The sequence below is a fragment of the Hyperolius riggenbachi genome, chromosome 3 (assembly GCF_040937935.1).
Source record: "Hyperolius riggenbachi isolate aHypRig1 chromosome 3, aHypRig1.pri, whole genome shotgun sequence".
In the NCBI taxonomy this organism is placed as follows: domain Eukaryota; kingdom Metazoa; phylum Chordata; class Amphibia; order Anura; family Hyperoliidae; genus Hyperolius; species Hyperolius riggenbachi.
In genome coordinates, this window is record NC_090648.1 from 219,236,122 (window position 1) to 219,251,403 (window position 15,282).

General features: G+C 44.1%; 1 protein-coding gene across 2 annotated transcripts in view; it reads right to left on the bottom strand.

Moving 5' to 3' along the window:
- The window catches only part of PARP6 (poly(ADP-ribose) polymerase family member 6), an 88,828-nt gene extending 78,739 nt beyond the window's left edge, over window positions 1-10,089 (bottom strand). For both annotated transcript variants that reach the window (XM_068275755.1, XM_068275754.1), the window contains exon 1: window positions 9,303-10,089. The gene's annotated coding sequence lies outside the window, so the exon portion shown is untranslated. The remainder of the gene's footprint in view (window positions 1-9,302) is intronic.
- Window positions 10,090-15,282: the final 5,193 nt, after the last annotated feature.

Here is a 15,282-nt window from a genome sequence, read left to right on the forward strand (position 1 = left end):
AAGCTCATGGTGACCCAGAACTCATTGGAGTGTGTAAGGGACTACAATGGTCCTAAAAGCCCCCTTACTTTTATAAATAGACTCAGGTTCGAGTGAATGACATGTTCTAATGAAAACTGTTCTTGTTCCCATAGCAACCTATCAGTTTCCAACTGTCATTTTTGCAAGGCTTCTTTGAAAATGAAACAAGGAACATGACTGGCTGATATGGTATATGCGACATATTCAGGCTGGGAACACACTAGGTAGAAACGCTAGCGTTGCCGAAAACGCAGTGAAAATGCACATAATGCAAGACAATGTACCGCATAAAAAAATGCTTGCGTTCTGCAATGTACATTTTTAAAAATGCTGGTTTTGTTGCATATTTTTCAAAAACGCATAAAAAACGTACATAATGAAAGTCAATGGTGACTCAGAGGTATTGCGTTTTAGTGCTTTTTGTATGCGTTTTGCATGCGTTTTTACATAATTTCTTATTTTAAACAAGGTGATGATGTATTTCTGCTTCTTGTTGACTCCCTAGTGTTTTGCATAAAACACATTAAAAAAAGCATGCAAAACGCATATGCGATTTATATATGCGAACCGCAAACGCATTAAAACGCACACAAAACTCAAGAAAAACGCATGTGCAAGTGAGTTTTCTACTTGGAGATAATTTTTCAACTTCTTTTTAAAATAACTTTTAAGCATTTTGTAATTAAAAAAGTACCAAAAAGTAGGTGAAAGAGCACTAAAAATTATTTTGAATATTTTATTGCTTGCTGGTGGCTTAAAGAGAACCAGAGGCGGTTCCTTGGGGGTCAGATGGGACACAGAGGCATGTTCTCTGCCTCATGACATGCCTCTGTGTCCCCACACTGCCGCTCTCTGCCCCCCACAGCCGCGCTATAGCCTCTCGAAATTAGCGACAATATTTTTCTTTACCTTGGAGGATAAATAGAGGAGAGGGATTCCCTGTTTAAAACGCACATCAGGGACCTTCCTACAGGCTTCACAGAGCTGCCATTGGGCATCTCGCTCTCACTAGCTATGCCCCCTGCCACTCCCTCGACTCCCTGCACGTTGTGAGAGAGAGATCTCTCTTTTTCCAGTGTCTGGACCCAGAGGTCACAAAAGTGGGCCATTGCGGCCCACAGGAGTAGCAGAGAGCAGCGGTTTTGGCGGCTACCTGATCCATAAAACTTAAGAGAAAAAGTTAATTGCATATGGGTCCTAGTGTCAGAAGAGCCATGCCCGTTACTCTATTAGAGCCATGTATGATAACGAGATATCATGCACGTTGCTATGGGAATGCATGACATAAAGCACCTTACCATAGCAACACGCGTATTTGCGAATACAGTAATGGACTGTGCTCCCTGTCATTAGAGCTGGTAAAATTGCCGTGCACTGCCTGCGCATGGCAAAATTGCCTTTCATATATCTGGCCCATGCTCGCATACACTGAAGTAATCAGATGGAAAGTGACACTGGCTCACATTACAGATGGAAAGAGACACTGGCTCACATTACAGATGGAAAGAGACACAGGCGTACATAATACATGGAGGTCGAATATTTTAAACATATAAATAGGAAATAAACACCAGGCAAAATCTCATCATTAGTTATATCTGCATGTAAATATAAAACAAACCTGTGTTAAAATGTGAATAATTAGGCTGAATGTATGTACAGATATTTATAATTATTAATAATAAGGACTTTCCTACTAACTGTTTTCTTATTTATAATCTGTAGATTTTCTTATTGGGCTGTACACACTTAAAGGACTCCTGGGGTGGAGCAATAAATCTCTGTTTACTTACCTGGGGCTTCTTTCAGCCCCTAGAAGTTCTTTGGGTCCCTCGCCGCAGCTCCGGTCCTCCCCGATGTCCTGCTGGTTGCCTGTAAGTATCGTAGACCCATCGGCGGTTCGGTGCTTCTGTGCATGCGTGGATGCGCACACTAGTCCACGTCACCGGGCACATACTGTCCTGTCCGATTATGTGGGTGCGTTGGTGGCATGAGCAGAAGCGCTGACCCACTTACAGGTGGCCAGCGGGGCACCAACAGGACCGGTTCTAGACTTTTTGATGCCTGAGACAAACTTGCTTCATGAGAGGACCAGCTCTAGACACCGGGGCGGACTGGAGCTGCAGCTAGGGTCCCAAAGGACTTCTAGGGGCTGGAAGAAGCTCCAGATATGTAAAGAGAAATGTATTGCTTTGCCTCGAGAGTCCTATATATATGTTAAATCAATAATTTGCACACATAGTGCACATAAAACAAACAAGAAATACTTGTTACACAATTAGCATAACTCACATTATACAGTCAATGTATGCATTACTTGTACAGCATGGATTTGGTCTGTTACATAGTTTATGTAATTCCAGCTAAACTTTATGGGCGCTGTCTTCACGTATACAGTTTACCGTACAGTAGTTACGTGCATACAGCACAGTGCGGATTTGGAAATTAATGGAACAGCAATATAACTTGTTGCTATTGGCAATAAGCACAAATGTTTCCCACATGACTGTATGGGCTACATTTCTCTCTCTTTTTCTCTCTCTCTCTCTTTCAAGAGTAAACAAGGATCCTTATCTTACCCCATTTAGATGGTCTGTTTGTATTAAGGCATCTTCATGATGTATTTATGCTTAAAAAATATCTGTTTTCCCTTTTGATGTTGCATGTATATAAGCTGTCTGTACCACCAGCTTGCAAACTAACAGGATGTAAACCTGACGAAGGCTGCAAGGCCGAAAGCTTGTTCATTCTTATTCATTTGTAGTTAGCCAATAAATGGTATCATCCTGATTTAAAACTTCTTGCTTTTACTGATGGCTAACACGGTACAATACCCTACTGCTCTTTCAAGAAAGGAAGTACTAAGCTAATTAAAGAATCAGAATCCTTGACCTGGATGTCTGATTTATATTTGAACCAGTTTTGTTCATTTTTGTTTTTTGCACTGGTTTTAACAAATCTCACCCAGTGTTTGGCTCACGTCTCAGCAGCATATTCTGCTGTAGAGAGAGGACAAGTAAGCAGCATCTGTGGCACCCTGCTGTGGAAACTTTGTTTGAACTTCCTGCAGTTAACAACAGGCCTTGCACAAGACAGATACATCCAGGCAGACCACTACAGGGTAGGGCAGTGAGGATGGGAAACAACTGTACACAGTTTAGATTTTTGGCCAAGATGTTCACAAGTGTGTATTTAGTTTTAGTGAGGCAAAAATGGGTCAGCACAATTTACAACTCAGGGTGAAGTCTCATGACGTATGAGTAAGAAAAAATGCAGTTGTAGTGCAAAGAATATTACCTAGTCAGACATAAAGCAATCATAGCATGGCAATCTGTAAAATGTTCAATCAAGCAAAGAGTGTAATCGCACGGGCCTCAGGTGACAATAAATTCATGCGGGGAGTCACAGAAAATAATTAGAAGTCCATCAAGCTTCTCAAGCACTTAACTCTTTCAGATTAAAGAACAGCAAACATTTTATTGTATATGGCCATAATGCCAGTTCACTATGATGGCAGGTATTGGAGGTAATGCAGTGTCATGAAGGAAGAGAACACAAGATTGCTTTGCTGAGGCGAGAGGCCTGGTGGATGGACAGGCTGGAGACGCAGTCACCTTAACGAGGAGTCTCATATGGCGTCTGTAGGTTTGCTGTTCTTTGATCTGAAAGGGTTAATATGTGTGTTAAGCTTGTGCCCACCCCCCAATTTCTGGTGTGGGTGTGTTTTTCATTTCATTGACTATATAGCTGAATATTTTTCACCACATGGTCAAACACCTGACAATGAATTTGTGGTTCGAAATGTTGTGCTGGACCAATATGCTGTATCATGACACCGCTAATAAAAGTTATAAGATTGGAGAATCTTTCCTTAAAGATTCAGCGTATTTGTAAAGATATGTAATAACAGGGGCATTTATGCATAAGTGCTGTTGTGATTTCACATCTTTACAAATGCTCTGTAACTTTCAAATATTAAAAATTGTTGTAATCAGCTGAAGTCCCCCCTTCTGCTAATGGCATAATCCTGTTTCCACTACAATGAGTTTTAGAGAATAAAAGGAACCATTTTTCATAGCAAATGTCCTCTGAGGTTGTGAAAATGATGGTAATGGTAACATTGCTAACCAAAAAATAACACTTTTCACAATAGAACTTACAAAGCATATTTTAAATATGTCGGTAGGGTTGTTCACAGAGTGACATGGCTCGGTGCACCACCTTAGGCCCTTCCTTCACCTTGTGATCACATCAGGATTAGCTGGTGGCTGTGCAACACACGGCACTTGTGTGACTACGCGGTTTTTGATGATGTGGCTGTGATTCCCGTTCTCATTATGATGAATGGGAATTGCAGTGAATTTTCTGAAATTTATGGGCAACCATACATTGCAATTCCGCTGTGAACCACAATAAATAGATGGGAACATTAGACAGTGCAGTCTATGCACACAGCACACAGCAATTTTGCCAATGTTTGCACATGTAAAGCAGTGCACACAAAGTGCAAGTTGCATTATGTACATAACACATGTTGTTCCTATAACATGCTTTACACTATTTGCGCAGCGCGTGTGAGACCAGCAACGTGTGCGCAATGCATGTTACATTACTTGCTAAAACATAGGAAAAATTACTGTGCACTGTCTGTCACATGCCAGCTTTGCTCTACTTTGGTGAATATACCCGACCGTGTGACAAATCAGATTCAATTGTGCAAGTACTATATTAAATTGTAGCAAGTATTAAATTGGGAGCCAGGAAGCAGCTACAGAGCAAATACAAAAACGGGCACTGGGGCTCAGCTAATATATAACCAAGCTCCAGATATCAGTTTTAGGTAATTTAACAAGCACCAGTGCTCAGGCAATATATGAGCAAGCTCCAGATATTGGCATCACGTTTCGGCTATTACGGTACATAGCCAAGCTCCAGATATTGGTCTTAGGTATTTTAAAAAGAGATGTCGCAAACATCAAATTTTCCGTTCGCAAACGGCGAATGTGAACTTCCAGAAATGTTCGCGAACAGGCGGCTCTAGCGAACCACCATAGACTTCAATGGGCAGGCGAATCTTAAAACCTACGAAGACTGTTTCTGGCCACAAAAGTGATGGAAAAGTTGTTTCGAGGGGTCTAACACCTGGACCCCCTGTGGCATGCCAGAGGGGGATCCATGCCCAAAGTCCCACCAAAAATTACGGAGTTGACACAAAGACGGGTTTTAATTCCTAAAGGGCAGAAATCACATTATGCACAGCTCTGGGTGTCAGTGGGCTGTGGAGTGTCACACACAGAGGAATGCAATAGTACTATCAGAATACAGTGAAATAATAATGCACTGGAGTGGTTCTGTGCCTGCAACTTAATGAAGCAACAGCAGTAGTGTGCACACAGCTCTGGGTGTCAGGGGGCTGTGGAGTGTCACACACACAAAAAAAATCAGAGGAGACCGATGTGCTAGCCCTCAAAAGGACTGTTAGGGGTGCTTTCACAGCAAGTGAGGAACAAGAACACAGGCCTAACTAATGCTTTCCCTACCTATCTGCAGCAAGTCTGACCCTGCTCTCAGTAACAGTCAGCAGCAAGCAGAGAATGAATCCAATATGGCCACTGCAACTGCTTTTTGATAGTGAGATGGGGGAGCCAGGGAGGGGTGCTATCTGATTGGCTGCCATGTGTCTGCTGACTGTGAGGTAAGGAGGTAAAAGTTTAGCTCAATGATGGGGGCAGGTCAAACACCCCAAATGTTTGCCGCAAATGCGCACTGTGGAAGTTTGCAGAATACCGTTCGCCGGCAAGCTGTTCGGGCCATCTCTAATTTTAATGAGCACTGGAGCTTGGCTATCATTGCCAAGGTTAGGCTAAGGATTAGATCCAGATAGTGTGCAGTGCAGCATTTTGCCACAACCTAAAACTACGGCAATGAAAGCCTAGGGGGTAGTTCACATTGCATGCGGTGCAGTGCGCTGCGCCGGAAGTACCCTATCTAACACTGGTGCATACCTACGTCACCTTGCGGCTCCTTCCGCGACCTGGGGCGAGGGTGTGGTAGAACAGAATTCATGTAAGTCTATGGCAATGCATGTTTTTTAAAATGACCACCACAAGCTTTACGTGATGGGCATGTGTAGAAGCGGATTTTAGCAATATGCTTCCACGCACGTCATCGATTCAGCCACAGGAAGTGAGCATCACTTCCTGCTTGGCTTGCTGCCAGACGGGAATTATCGTATACTAATGCGGTAATCCCCGATGGCCTGTTTTTGGCGGTGTGGTGAGGTCCCCAGACTGCACCACACCACTACCGCCAATATGCAGTGTGAAACCGGCCTTAGGAAAAACATAGGTCAGCTGTATTTTATTGGGACCCAAAAGCACAGAAAGCAAAATGAAATAAGCAGGTCCGGGTTGCCTGCGCAGTATAGTGGACCTGATCGAGCTCGGCTATTTCCGCCAGAGCCCATCGGAAAGTGGCTACTACGCAGGAGCGCAGATGGTAAATATTTACATGTGTGCTGTCTGGGGGCTGCCAGCGCTGGAACGCTTAGGAGGATGGCGGAAGCCTCACTAGTATCCAAAGGCTTTGACCTCCAGAGGTAGTACCCCTAGGGGAAATTTTCTTTATTATAGGTTTTCTTTAACGCATACCTGAACTGAGAGGGATATGAAGGCTGCCATATTTACTTCCTTTTAACCAGTACTAGTTGCCTGGCATCCTACTGATCATTCATACATCAATAGTGCCAGAATCGCACCTGAAACAAGCATGGGGCTAATCCAGTCAGACTTCAGTCAGTAACATCTGATCTGCATGTTTGTTTCGGGTCTATGGCTAAAAGTACTAGAGGCAGTGAATCAGCAGGACAGACAGGCAATGAGCATTGTTTAACCTTCCTGGCGGTAACCCCGAACGTAGTTCAGGGAAGCCGCGCAGGAGGTTTTCTCAGGCCTTGCTGGGCCGATCTGCATAATTTTTTTTTTGCTGAACGCAGCTAGCACTTTGCTAGCTGCGTCAACACACCGATTGCCGCCGCCCCGCGCCAATTCGCCACTATCCGCGCTGCCGCAGAGCCCCCCCCCCCAGACCCCTGCGCTGCCTGGCCTATCAGCGCCAGGCAGCACTAAGGGGTTGATCGGGTCTCCCTTAGACGTTATGACGTCCATGACGTTGGTGACGTCATCCCGCCCTGTCGCCATGGCGACGGGGGAAGCCCTCCAGGAAATCCCGTTCTTTGAACGAGATTTCCTGATCGCCTATCGCCTGAGGCGATCGGAGGGGCTGGGGGGATGCCGCTGAGCAGCGGCTATCATGTAGCGAGCCCTAGGCTCGCTACATGATTTAAAAAAAAAAAATTAAAAAAATGGCAGCGCTGCCCCCTGGCGGTATTTAATAGACCGCCAGGAGGGTTAAAAGTTGGCAGCACAGTGGTGTAGTGGTTGGCGGTTTGAATCCCAGCCAGATCAACATCTGCAAGGAGTTCATACGTTTTCCCCATGTCTTTATGGGTTTCCTCCGGGCACTCTGGTTTCCTCCCACAATCCAAAAACATACAGACAAGTTAATTGGCTTCCCCCTAACAATTGGCCCTAGACTACACGCTACATACATAGACATATGACTATGGTAGGGACTAGATTGTGAGCTCCTCCAAGGGACAGTTAGTGACAAGACAATATACTCTGTACAGTGCTACGGAAGATGTTGGCGCTATATAAATACTAAATAATAATAATAATAAAATATGGCAGCCTCTGTATCACTCTCAGTTCATGTGCCCTTTAATAGCCACATAGGCAAACTTATCTCACAGGTATTGTGCCATTTTTTATGTTTTTAAAATGTTGTGATGAATATGTGTGTCTTGATTGTAGGCATTTCACTCCACTGCCTGTTTTTGGTGACTGTTCAGAAAAAATAGTAGATCTCAAACCCCATAAAAACTCTACATAGCCTATCCAGTTCTAAATAATGAAGTTTTGGCCAGAGTTCCACTATAAACAGAAAGGTAATGCCATCTTGCAGAAAGTTCCTTCTTCAACTGGTGTATATGTTGTGGCCAAAGCCAGAAATGTGGCCAGTTCCTAAATTGGCTGGCCAATGTGGGAAGTTGCCAAGGTCAGATGTAAGAGAATACATCCGTACCTTGACTGGTGAGGTGGCAAAAAAGTATTTTCTTTCTAATGTGCTACCTGCAGGTCTATGCCTAACACAACTCTTCACCTCTAGTGCCTAACACTAATCTCTACTCTACTCAACACTAAGCTCACCTCTTCTCTGCTTAAAGTGTACCCAAAGGGAAAAAAGTGCCCCTAGGGGATACTTACCTCGGGGGAGGGAAGCCTCAGTAGAGCGGGCCCGAACAGTCTTGGCTATTTCCACCGAAGCCCGAGCAGAAAGCTACTACTGGGCCTACACAGGAAGGTGCAATGTAAATATTATTGCAGGTGCAATGTAAATATTATTGATGCTGCTTGTTTGGGGGAGCTAGTGCTGGATTGGGGGACGGTGTAAGCCTCATTAGGTTCCAGAGGCTTCCCTCTCCTAAGGTTAGTATCTTTTTTACAATGTCACAGGTGCACTTTAAAATTAACCTCCCATCTCCTCTGCCAAATTCAAACTTCCCCTCTTCTGTTGCTTACACTAACTTTCACCTCTGTGGTGCCTAACACTAATCTCCATTTTCCCCTGTCTAACACACACCTCCCCTCTCCTCTGCTTAAAATGAACCTCCCCTCTCCTTTGCCTAACACTACCGAACCCTAACCTTCCCACCTCTCCAGATTATGTTATGTCCAAGATGTGACACGACACCAGGCAAATAGTGAAATGCCAGGAAAGCCATTTTGCCCATTAACTGGCCAATGTTGAACTTTGGCTGATGATGTTGCACAACAAATGGCCATTTTGAGAAATGTCTGGCCAGTTCCTACTTTGGTCAACTACTGGCTTTGCCCACATATACAAGGCTTTTAGCCTGGTATGAATTACCAATAAAATACTATCAGAATTGTATTGCAAATTGCCATAATCTGTCCACCAATATGTTTCAACTAGTTTCACTCTTGTAGAATATGTTGATGAAAGAAAATTCAGAACTGATACTGGATAAAAAAAAAGAAGAAAAAAACAAACAAACAAAACAAAACAGATAAATAGACCTTATATAAAACACAGCTCCCCCAATAGTACAGTACATACATATCATGCAGTACACAGCAAGGTATATTTAATACAAGCAGGCAAACACATTTGGACAACACACTGTTTTGTATACTCACATCTTCTAATGTGTTCAGTGCAATCTGCCACAGCAAGACAGAAATAATTGCCTGAGTGTATATGGATAATGGATGGTTCTTTAATAGATATCTTTGCCTTTGGGAGTCTCAGGATATGTTTATCTGCATGCTCGATTATTTTTGTAGCTGAATTTCAATAGAAGCTTTTTGCTTCGAGGGAACAGACAAATAGAAGATAGATAGATAGATAGATAGATAGATAGATAGATAGATAGATAGATAGATACTGGTAGATAGATACCGGTAGATAGTGTAGCTGTGATAAAATTATATAGACAGATATGGAATGTCAGACAAAAGGAACAGGTCCAATCACAGACAAATATGGGAGGAGGATGGCTGAGAATGAGCAGAAATGAAAGGGGAACAGGAAAGATAAGGGTGGGGGGGATGGCTGAGGACCTAGGATGCTGCTGTCACTGTGTGTGGGAGAGAGGGACAGAGCTTGGGAAGGGCAGGCAGGTGCAGTAGAAAAGAGACGATTATCGCCTCTGTAGTAAAAAGGATGCTGTATATAGATGTCTCACGCTGTCGCTGGCAACTGTCTCAGGATTCTTTTTCAGGTAGCAGCTGTCAAGGAATTTCTTGAATATATCTCAAATGATGGATGCTTTCTGTATTTTGCAGTCTCTTCCAGATGAAGGCTGTCTCTGTCTGGGGGCCACACTTCTCTGATAAATATGTACAGCCCAGTCTCCGAGGTGATGGTTGTCTCTGGCTGTCACGGGCACAGCTGCTCAAGCCTTTGTTATTCCTGTGCTGATGGCAGCTGAGAGCCCAGTACGCATGTGCAGCTCATCCTGTGCGAGTCACATGATTGCTTCTGTACAGCAGGGAATAATGGTACCCAGTAGTCATATATATTTATATGCATTTAAAGCATCATTGTCTGCATCAAGTTTTTTTGTGTACAACACAACTGCAATAAATACATTGTGTCATTTAATGCAAAGTGCATTCATAAATAACAGAACTCGCAATACAATGTTGTCATCATTATATAATATCTGAAGATGTCCAGATTCATGCAAAAACTATTTTCTTTAAAAAAAAACAAAAAAACAACAACCCCAAAACAGGAACATAGACTGTGCAATAAATATAGTAAATATAGCATGACAGCATTGATGATATATAAATATATATGATATATAAATTGTGCTGTTCAGTGGATTGTGAGTAGCAATAGCAGCATGTGTTTAATGTGGCTGATTAGAATACATTTTAAACTGACTGTGTTTCCACAGTACAAGTCACACCGTTTTACTCTCAGGCCTGGAAACCACTACAAGTCGGAAATGGCACTCGCAATCACTGGCGTTTTTGCGATTTGTAAGCAATTTCATGAGTGTTTTCTGGCGATTTTGGTCAGGGCCGTTTCTAGGCTAAAATGCACCCAGGACGAGGGAGTAAAAATTCTGCGCACACGCCCCCCCCCCCCCCCCGCCATAAAGCCAGGTATAGGTGCCAGGTCTAGTTGCACTCAGTATAGGTAATCAGCTATAGGTCCCCACAGTATAGGTAGCCAGACATAGGTGCCCCAGTATAGGTGGCCAGCTATAGGTCCCCCAGTATAGGTAGCCGGGCATAGGTGCCCCAGTATAATTGTCCCCAGTATATGTTAGCCAGGTAGGTGCTTCCAGAATAGGTAGCCAGTATAGTTGCCCTCAGTATAGGTTAGATAGGCAGGCGCCCCAGCTATAGGTTAGATAGGAAAGTTCCCCCAGTACAGGTTAGATAGGTGGGTGCCTCCAATACAGGTAGCCAGAATAGTTGCCCCAGCATAGGTTAGATAGGTAGGTGCCCCCAGTATAGGTTAATTAGGTAGGTTCCTCCAACATAGGTAGCCAGTATAGTTGCCACCAGTATAGGTTAGATAGTCAGGTGCCACTGGTATAGGTTAGATAGGCAGGTGCCCCAGTAAAGGTTAATTAGGTGGGTGCCTACAATATAGGTAGCCAGAATAGTTGCCTCCAGCATAGGTTAGATAGGTAGGCTCCCCCAGTATAGGTTAGCTAGGTAGGTGCCCCAGTAAAGGTTAGTTAGGTAGGTGCCTCCAATATAGGTAGCCAGTACAGTTGCCACCAGTATAGGCTAGCTAGGTAGGCTCCCCCAGTATAGGTTAGCTAGGTAGGTGCCCGCAGTATAGGTTAGATAGGTTGGTGCCCCCAATATAGGTTAGATAGGTAGGTGCCCCCAGTATACGTTGGATAGGACACCCTTTTGTGTCATGGACTGTTATTAATTTAATTGCTTGCACACTGTTAGACATTTATACATTTTAGTCATCATGTTAAATCAAATTGTAATCAGCAGTGCTGTATCTTGTATCAGTGTTTATATTTGATGTATATCATTGTCTGTATCATTATGTATCCCTTGTTTGTTTTCTTACATTGTACAGCGCCACGGAATATGTTGGTGCTTTATAAATAAATAATAATAATAATAGGTAGGTGCCCCCAGTATAGGCTAGATAGGTAGGTGCCCCCAGTACAGGTTAGACAGGTAGGTGCCCCCAGTACAGGTTAGACAGGTAGGTGCCCCCAGTACAGGTTAGACAGGTAGGTGCCCCCGGTGTAGGCTTGATAGGTAGGTGCCCACCGCATAGGTTAGATAGGTAGCTGCCCCCAGTACAGGTTAGCTAGGTGGGTGCCTCCAATATAGGTAGCTAGAATAGTTGCCCCCAGCATAGGTTAGATAGGTAGGTGCCCCCAGTATAGGTTAGTTAAGTAGGTGCCTCCAATATAGGTAGCCAGTATAGTTGCCTCCAGTATAGGTTAGATAGGCAGGTGCCCCCGGTATAGGTTAGATAGGAAGGTGCCCCCAGTACAGGTTAGCTAGGTGGGTGCCTCCAATATAGGTAGCCAGAATAGTTGCCCCCCAGCGTAGGCTAGATAGGTAGGTGCCCCCAGTATAGGTTAGTTAGGTAGGTGCCTCCAATATAGGTAGCCAGTACAGTTGCCACCAGTATAGGCTAGCTAGGTAGGCGCCCCCAGTATAGGTTAGGTAGGTACGTGTCCGCAGTATAGGTTAGATTTTTTACAGTTTGCATTCATTTAAAATCACACACAAATCGATATGTGTAGCGATTCATGAACGATTTGCCAGCGCTTCAATACTTTACATTGAAGCGATAACACTCCCAAAATGCTGCAGGTCCTGCGATTGTGATTTGGCTAATCGCAATCGCTACTGTGGAATTTGTCACATCCATTTTCATTGGCAGAACATTTAGGGAAGTCGCTAGCGTTTTAAAGCGATCCTTAAACGCTCCAAAACGCACTCTAGTGGGTTCCAACCCTTACAGTCATTTTAATTCCTATCAAATACATTTACTGTGTGTTCACACTGGAGCGATGTGATTTAGTAATAATCTCCCATAGCATTGTATTAGCAAGAGCTTTTAACCTCTTGCCGACCGCGTCACGCCGGTAGGCGTGGCCGCGGCGGCAGCCCCAGGACCACCTAACGCCAATTGGCGTAAAGTCCTGGGGCTCTGTTTTGCAGGAGATTGCGCGCAGGCTGCGCGCGCATCTCCTGCTTGGGGGGCGGAGCTCCGCCCCACCTTCAGTTTCCGAGCGGCTATTGCCGCTCGGGAGACTGGTAGACGGCGTGATCGCCATCTATTTACTCTGTGCAGCGCTGCGATCAGCAGCAGCGCTGCACTGGGGCCTGCCGTGTGACACGGCTGTCCCCCTGGGGGACAAGAGAGCGATCGGCTCTCATAGGCAGAAGCCTATGACAGCCGATCGCCGTAATTGGCCGGCTGTGGGGAGGGAGGGAGCGAGGGAGGGAAGGGATTTAAAGGAAGAGGGTTTTTTTTTTAAAAAAAGCGGCAACACAAATATTTATTAAAAAAAAAAAAAAAAACATGGGGGAGCGATTAGACCCCACCAACAGAGAGCTCTGTTGGTGGGGAGAAAAGGGGGGGGGGAATCACTCGTGTGCTATGTTGTGCGGCCCTGCAGCTTGGCCTTAAAGCTGCAGTGGCCTTTTAAACTAAAAATTGCCTGGTCACTAGGGGGGTTTAGCCCTGCAGTCCTCAAGAGGTTAAAATCTCTAGTAAAAAGTACTTCTACTTACATAACAGATGTATTGTGCTATCCACGTAATGATTTCTGTGAATTTTATAAAGGGAAAGGAGGAAATCCTATTCTAGGCAGTGGCCATTTTGGCCATTTTGACAAGCTAATGCTGACATCATATCCTCCCTGACTCTTGTTTCCCCCTCTCCCTTCTCTTGCTCATTGTGTATTCATTAGCTGCCCCCTCCCACAGTCTTCAGACACTCCCACTGAGGTGTATACTAGGAACTGCACTGTCTTTTTTTTTCTTTTCTCCTCCAATCGCTGAGTCACCTCAGCCTTGCTTGTAAAAAACAAGTGAGCAGAGGTGTTTCAGATATGAAGCTTGGCAGGGAAGTAAATGGAAGAGGAGGAATATATTATAGATAAAAAGAACCCCAGCATTCAACTGTATGGCACTGACTACTAGTGCTCCTAAAGTATGTGATAACTCCAAACCATAACAGAAGAAAAAGTTTTGCAAGTTTTGAATGCAGGATTAGCATCTTTATCACTTAACCACTTAACGACCGCCTAACGCCCATAGGCGTCGGCGGGTCGTTAGTGGTATAGCATGGAAACGGCCGCTCGATCGAGCGGCCTTTCCATGCTAGTTCACAGAGACTGTCTCCGTGAACAGCGTGCGAGCCGCCGATCGCGGCTCGCACGCATAATGTAAACATCCAGGGAAGAAATCCCCTAGTGGGGAAAAAAGGGGGGAAGTCTGATCGCCCTGGCTATTTCCTGATCGGTGCTGCGGGCTGGAGAGTCCACGCAGCACAGATCAGAAGAAAACCCCGTGGTCCTTAAGTGGTTAATACACTCAGACCAGTTGCTGTTGAAATCTGATTTATATGGTGACAATACCGCTTTAAAAAGCTTTTGTAGTGTGAATCAGCCCTTATTATAGTTAAACTTTACCATACGTATGTGTATTAAACATTAACCACTTAAGCCTAACTGGATGAAAATTTTCGTCCAGTTAGGCTGCGCGCACTCCCGCGGGTCGCGCGCACTCCCGCGGGCCCCCCCCCCCCGTGCGCGCCCCCACTGCTGGCCGCTAGCCCACCGATCAGTGAAAGGGATTATAAATCCCTTTCGCTGATCGGACCCCCCCCGGAGAAAAGCCGACAGCGTCTCTTCAGACGCTGCGGCTTTTCTGAGCTCTGGTCTCCTTTCTTCTGCTTGGGAGCGAGATCGATCGGAATTTTTGATTGTGGCCATCTTGTGGCCAAATAGCTAACTACACCAAAAACACTTAACACTGAATAAAATACATTTACAAACATTCACAATTCCCTGTTTACCTCCCACATCAAAAAATACCCACATACAAGTTTAAATAAAAAAAAAAAAATTACAATAATAAAAAAAACAAAAAAAACATAAATAGTTACCTAAGGGTCTGAACTTTCCAAATATGCATGTCAAAGGAGTATATCAATATGATTTAATAAATTATGGGCTTCTAAATAGTGATGGACGCAAATTGAAAAAATGCACCTTTATTTCCAAATAAAATATTGTCGCCATACATTGTGATAGGGACATAATTTTAACTGTGTAATACCCGGGGCATATGGGCAAATACAATACATAAGTTTTAATTATGGAGGCATGTATTATTTTAAAACTATAATGGCTGAAAACTGAGAAATAATGAATTTTTTCCTTTTTTTTCTTATTCTTCCTGGTAAAATGCATTTACAGTAAAGTGGCTCTTAGCAAAATGTACCACCCACAGAAAGCCTAATTGGTGGTGAAAAAAACAAGATATAGATCAATTCATTGTGATGAGTAGTGATAAAGTTATTGGCTAATGAATGGGAGGTGAAAGTTGCTCGGATGTAAAAAAATTTCAACCCTTCGGGCTTAAGTGGTTAAAGAAATGG